The sequence below is a fragment of the Hevea brasiliensis genome, chromosome 16 (genome assembly GCF_030052815.1).
Source record: "Hevea brasiliensis isolate MT/VB/25A 57/8 chromosome 16, ASM3005281v1, whole genome shotgun sequence".
NCBI classification, from domain to species: domain Eukaryota; kingdom Viridiplantae; phylum Streptophyta; class Magnoliopsida; order Malpighiales; family Euphorbiaceae; genus Hevea; species Hevea brasiliensis.
Window position 1 is genome coordinate 44,070,630 of NC_079508.1, and position 6,251 is coordinate 44,076,880.

Consider the following 6,251-nt stretch of genomic DNA (forward strand, 5'->3'; position numbering starts at 1 on the left):
ATTTGCTAATCTGAAATTCAATTTTATTCCGACACTCCACCTTACCCAGTCATCTTCTCGAGCTAGTCTAGTGGTTCGACTTCATAACTCTTTGATTTATTATCCGAACGTTTATTAAAAAAAACTCTTATGTTAAGATACTGCTACCAACACTTTATCACACTACCAATACGTTACCCGTAACCCGAACACCCGTGTTGGGAGATAAATAAAGATCAAAAATAAATGAATAACATGAACTGTTGTATCCAAAGATAAACTCATGAGAATAACCACCTACGTGGGACCTTCTGACATAAGACAAACTTTAACAAAAATTACGAGCATTAATGAAAAGAAAATAAAGACGAACGCTGGATAAGGCAACGGTTCAGACACTCACCTGCAGGAAGTTGAACCTATTGAATTAACTATGGAGTCGCGAATGTTGCAGAGTTGCGGGCTAATAGTCTGGGGACTAATGCTTGCCTTGAAATGACGAATGCCTAGTTAGCATGTAGTCGAGCCGGAATGATAATGAATGAGATTGAGCTCAGAAAATAAAAGTGGATATAAAGGTGATGAAAACAGAAATGAAACTTAAGAAAGGGTATTGCAGAGCAATGAACAAACTGAAAATCAAGAGTTCCAGTGTCCAACACTTCTTCAAAGAAAATACTTTAGAAAACTGGTTTCTAAAGTCTTTCTAGCTTAAAATAGCAGAGTAGCAAAAACTGAATCAATTTTCAGAGCCTCTCCACTATAATCACCACCCCTTTTTTCGTCCTCCTTTGAACAGTTTTCATGCAGGTATTTATAGGGACTGGGTGCTCCCCATGAAGGGTCAGGATTTATTTTGAGGGAGATGGAAGGTTTGGATTTTGAAGGACATGATCTGAAGCTTGGGAATTAAAGAGAATCAGAATGAACGTCTGAGATCCTTTTCAGAAATTTTTGTCCTTTTTCTCTTCTAATCTGACGGTTCCAAATTTTCTTGTCTAGGGCGATCCGAGGGCTGGGAATAAAAGGCATTGGTCTTGTCGTCTTCTTCTTTGATCCAAGGGCTCTGGGCTCATCCTTACAAGTAAGATCAACGGTGGAGATTGGGATGTACAGGACTGTCATGACATACTCTGACACCTGTCAGTAATGTGGGCGATTCTGCAAATGAGGCGTGCGGTGGAGATCTCGTCTGCAATGCTTTAACTACCTCGGCTCTAATTGTGACGACAGTTATTGGAAGTTGTCTTATTCTCCTTGCTTTTCGATCTCCTCTTCCTTCCGATCTTTCTAATACAATCTTTTTCTGATCTCTCATGCCGAGCCCCCTTCTTCCGATCTCTCCCACTCCAGTCTTCTCCTTTATCTGGTTTGGTTCAGTCAAAGCATTTATTCCTTCGATTTTTGAGACGTCCGCTTCGTTTTCTGCTAGCAATAAATGCTTAAACCTTCTTTATATATACCCTCGATGGGAAATCCTCCCGCATTTCATTTTCCCCTCTTTCCTTCTCACATTTTCCTGTTCTAACCGCTCCTGCAATAATCCCAGCCATGATAGTTGCTTTTGATCTTTTTTCGATTGTCCTCTTTATTCCTCGACTGAAAATTTATGATCCCGGTGATCGGAGAATTATGATAACCTCATTTGATGATAGTGAGAGAACCGGACTAATTCGCCGACCTGGATCGAGGACCTCGATCGTGTCGATCTCGAATCGTTCGACCGATATAGTCGGTGAACTGATTTCGGGCGAGAAGACTGCTAATATTCCCCTTAACATCGGTGACTGCCCCTTGAAGTTCATTTGGCTCCTCACCACATTGGGCGTCCCGACTACAGCTCGATTCTGGTCGATGATAGTGGAGATGACTCTCCATCCTCATGAGAGTCATAATCACCCCATCTGGGCTGTACGTCTATCCGCTGTCTATGGCCGGACAAATCTTTGATTTAGCCATGAGACTAGGCTTTGACATAGGCCTTTATTAGATAGGATGTTCCACCGATCTCTAAAGATCGCCCCTATGATGTAATCAGACCTTTAATGTAATCTAATCTCTAGAGATCGCCCAAATGATGTAATCCGACTTTTAATGTAATCCGATCTCTAGAGATCGCCCAAATGATGTAATCTGACCTTTTCGGAAATAAAATTTTTATTTTATTATTATTGTATTGGTTATTTTCCAATCTCTGAAGTATTCATCCGATCCGACTCTTAATTTGAATGACCCTTAACCAATCTGTGATTCAAAATATCTATCTCAATCTGCCGATCTCTAACTAGCCAATCTCCTTATGGAATCTCTGGAATATTCATGAGACGTGTCAGAAAAGGGTGGCGAATCCCGCTAATCGATGCGCCGCTTGGGACACCGTGAGCATTAAATGCTCAGATGGGTATAAATAGGGGACGGGTCAGCCAGTTGCTTCCTTATGTTATTTTCAGCCTCTCGCGAGCGATTCCAAAATCCTCTCGTTTTTTCAAGTTCTTTCGACACTGATCACACTCCGGTAAGGGTTTTGATCTTTCTTTTAGTTTAAATTTCCTCTTTTCTTTGAAAATGAGCGGTGTCGAGGGTCAGAGAGCGGCAATCCCCCCTTCCGTTTAGGTCTCATGGTCGTCAGATGAGGTAGAGGTAGTCAGAACAAGCGGGCGATCTGAAACCCCTAGGACCTCCATTCCAGCCCGCGGTCAAGCAGCATCCTCGAGGCAAACACATTCTTCAGGGAGAGAAAACCTTCCCATGGACGAGCTGCCATCAATCCTTCAAGAAACAGACCTGCAGTCGTTCAGCCAAGAGTATAACATTTAGCCCGATTCATACGAACTCATTAAGTGTCACGGCGATCTTCGAGCCGATCACTTCTTCGAAGAGAATGATATGATCATGGTATACGAAGAGCAACTAAAAGCCGAGCTACGGTTCCCTCTTGACGAATTCTTCAAGGAAGTTCTAAAATTTCACCAAGTGTGCATAGCCCAAGTTCACCCGAACTTATGGCGGATCCTAGTGGCCTTCAGAGGCCTTTGTCGAGCCAAAGGACTCAGTCCAATGGCGAAGGTATTCGCCGAGCTACATAGGCTAACTCGCCGAAAGGATGATGAGTACTGGTTCTTTCAGGCGAAGCCACATTGCGGGCTCTTTACCAATCTGCCCTCCTCCCCGAAGAATTGGAAAAATCGCTTCTTTATTCTGAGGAGCAAAATTCCGAACGGCTTTGAGGGTTTCCCATGTAGCTGGCTACACTAGGGCCCCTTACTTCCGAAGCGCATCACCCTGAATAGGGAAGAGGGCCTAATGGTGATAGAACTGAAAGATCAGGCGGCCAAACATAAATTCTCTTGTTTAGATGCAGTGACAGCCGAATTGCATCATTGGACTATACAGCTGGTCACCGGCCAAGAACGCGGGCTTCAGCTCTCTGACCTCGGCTTCGATACTTTCTATATCTCTGATCTTTGGGCTTTAGCGATCTCACTGACCTTTTCTTTGTGCAAGTATGGTGAGCGGTGAGGCTTCCAAGGAGAGCCGGAAGCGGAAAAGAGAGGTCTCCCGGAAAGTGCGAGAGATGAAGCAGGCCGAGCTGCTTCAGACGCCCAGGCATGATCCTGGGGAAATGCAAGGAGGCTCGTCTCAACCCTCGGGACAGCCGATCCCTGACATAGAAGTGATCCGGTCTCCTCCTCATAAAGAAGAGCCGCCACCACCCCCTCCAGTTGCTTTGAGTGCGGAAGGGGGTCCTCGCCAACCACCTGTGAGGACCCTTTCCCGCGGCGCCCAAATCCTGATCCACTCGCTGGAGAAGAACCGCACGATTCGAGAGAACCCGGGTTTTGCTAAGGTCTTGGGTTCCTCCATCTACCTTCGGGAGGATCGGGATAGGTTAACCCCGAACAGCCTCGACGATATCCTGACACAAACTATGAGCCTGAGCGTGGAGAGTCTGGTGAACCAACATATTATCCGGGAGAAGGCTCACCGCTTGAGGCAGGATGTCGAGAAGGTGGGTCAGGAAGCTGCTTCCCTCCGATCTCAACTTTCGTCCGCCCAAAACTACATATCTGAAATTGAGGGGCGGATGAAATTCTACGAGGATAAGTTGGCCAAGCAGGCTCATGTTCTTGAAGAGGTTCGGGCGCTCCGAGCTGCTGAAGTCGCTCGCCTCACTGAGGAGCTTAAAGCAAAAGAAGAAGAGGCAGTGACAAGGGAGGCCGGTGCTTATGTGAACGCTCATGGGGATCTCTTGGCCGAGCTCAGGAAGCGTTATCCCGAGGAGGACTTCTCCTGGATGGTGGATCTAGCTCCCCAGGATGAGGAGGATAGCGAGGAGGAGGCCGAAGGTGATAGAGGGGGTGACCAAAATGTAGAACAGGCTGGGGGTGATCCTCCAGTCGAATGACTTGTATAAATTTTAATTTGAAATGAAATGAAGTTCCCCTTTTTGTTCAATGATTGGATGGGATCGGAAAGTATCTAAGTTGCATAAGCACTTGATTGTCTGAACATATTAGAACAACAACTAAAAGTGATTATTAATCTAAGTGTAAGAGGTCGGAAAACACTATAAGCATGAGATTGGCTGAGAACAAACGCTAAACGGGACTTGATTAAAATTGGAAATTTAATTTGAACACTTAAGATCGGAATCATCATTAAACCGGATTGGAACCGTAACTTGATTATTCCTAAACTTTTAAAAGGGAGATCGGCAATAAGACTGGTGGCGTGAAGGCCTAATGTTGGTTCAATTTCGTTTGACAAGAGAGATCAGAAATGTAATTGACTGGTCAGGAGACTTGACAATTGGTTTGAGAGATCGGTGAGGCTTTAAATGATATGGGGACTTAGTATTGATTCGATTCCTTTTGAGGAGGGATCGGAAATGTGATTGGCTGGCAAAGGGAGACTCAGTGCTGGGGATCGGCCAAAATATGGTGTCGACATTTTTTTATTAAAATACAATTTTAATATAGTTCATTTTATATCAAAAATTCAATTGAAAATACAATTCTTCATGGAAATGATATCTTTTTCTATGCTACTTAAATGACCTATGCACCTACAGTAGTCAGCATCAAGTTTTTGGCATTGTTGATAGGGAGTTGTTTGTTTATGATTGAATTCTTACTTATTTTAATTATTTATAGTTTTTATTTATATTATCTTTTCACTTTGTGTTTGATTATTCTTTTTAGGTACTTTTTGATCTTTTATGAAAAGAGCCAAAAGCACAAGTGACACATCTCTTTTATATAATTCTGAAGTTGAGAAGTTCTGTAAAGCCAATAAAAAGGAAATTAGAAAAAGAAAAGAAGCTTTGAGAGCAGCTGAAGTTGAAATGGAAATAGCTGAGGAAAGAGTTAGAATTGGTGGTAATGGTGTAAACAATCAGGACAATGAGAATGATGCTCGTGGGGAAGAGGTAGTCAATACTAATGTGCCTAAGGGGAAGTATGATGGATCATGCATTCCCTCATTTTGATGATTTGATAGAGAGCATAGCAAGACCAAGAATTGATGCAAATAGCCATAAGATGGATTTTGAGGTATTTTTAGATGATTCAGAATTCTCAATTTTGGGGTCATCCTTCAGAAAAACCTCATACTCATCTTAAAAAGTTTGCTATGATTTGTGATATGCAAAAGCGACCAGGAGTGGCTGATGATGTAGCAACGCTAAAATTGTTTCCATTCTCTTTGAAGGATAGAGCCTCGGATTAACTTGATTCTCTACCTCATAACTCAATTAAAAATTGGGAGCAGCGATGCGATACTTTTTGCTTGGAAGAACTCAAGAGTTAAGGAATCAATTGACTACTTTTTGACCTAGAGAAGATGAGACTCTTTATGAGTCATGGATGAGATGGAAGGAGTTGGAGAGACAATGTCCACATCATGCCATTCCTAAATGGATGATTAACTAGAATTTTTATGCAAATGTTACTTCTACTATCAGAGGGATTATTGATGCTTAAACTGAAGGTGAATTCATTATTAAACATGAGGATAAAGCTTATGAGCTATTGGAGGAAATTGCAAAGAACACTCATCTTTGGAGCAATCCAAGAGGGCTAGCTCCAACTTAAAAGAAGCAAGTAGCTGGGATGTATGATCTTGATCCATTCAACATGATCAATGCAGAATTTAATGCACTCTTAAATGTGTTGGCAAAGAAGATGGAAGATCTAAGTATGCTAGTCAGTTCACCATCATCTTCTAGAATTTCTCAACAAGTTGCTTATGTAGAAGGAACAATGAGCTATGGA

At 42.7% G+C, this 6,251-nt stretch overlaps 1 non-coding gene across 1 annotated transcript; it reads right to left on the reverse strand.

Annotated features, from left to right (window-relative positions):
* Nucleotides 1-5,779: 5,779 nt before the first annotated feature.
* Nucleotides 5,780-5,887, reverse strand: LOC131175121 (small nucleolar RNA R71). Its single transcript, XR_009145282.1, has one exon. It is a non-coding gene; the product is annotated as a small nucleolar RNA R71 (small nucleolar RNA).
* Between the last annotated feature and the right edge of the window lie 364 nt (nt 5,888-6,251).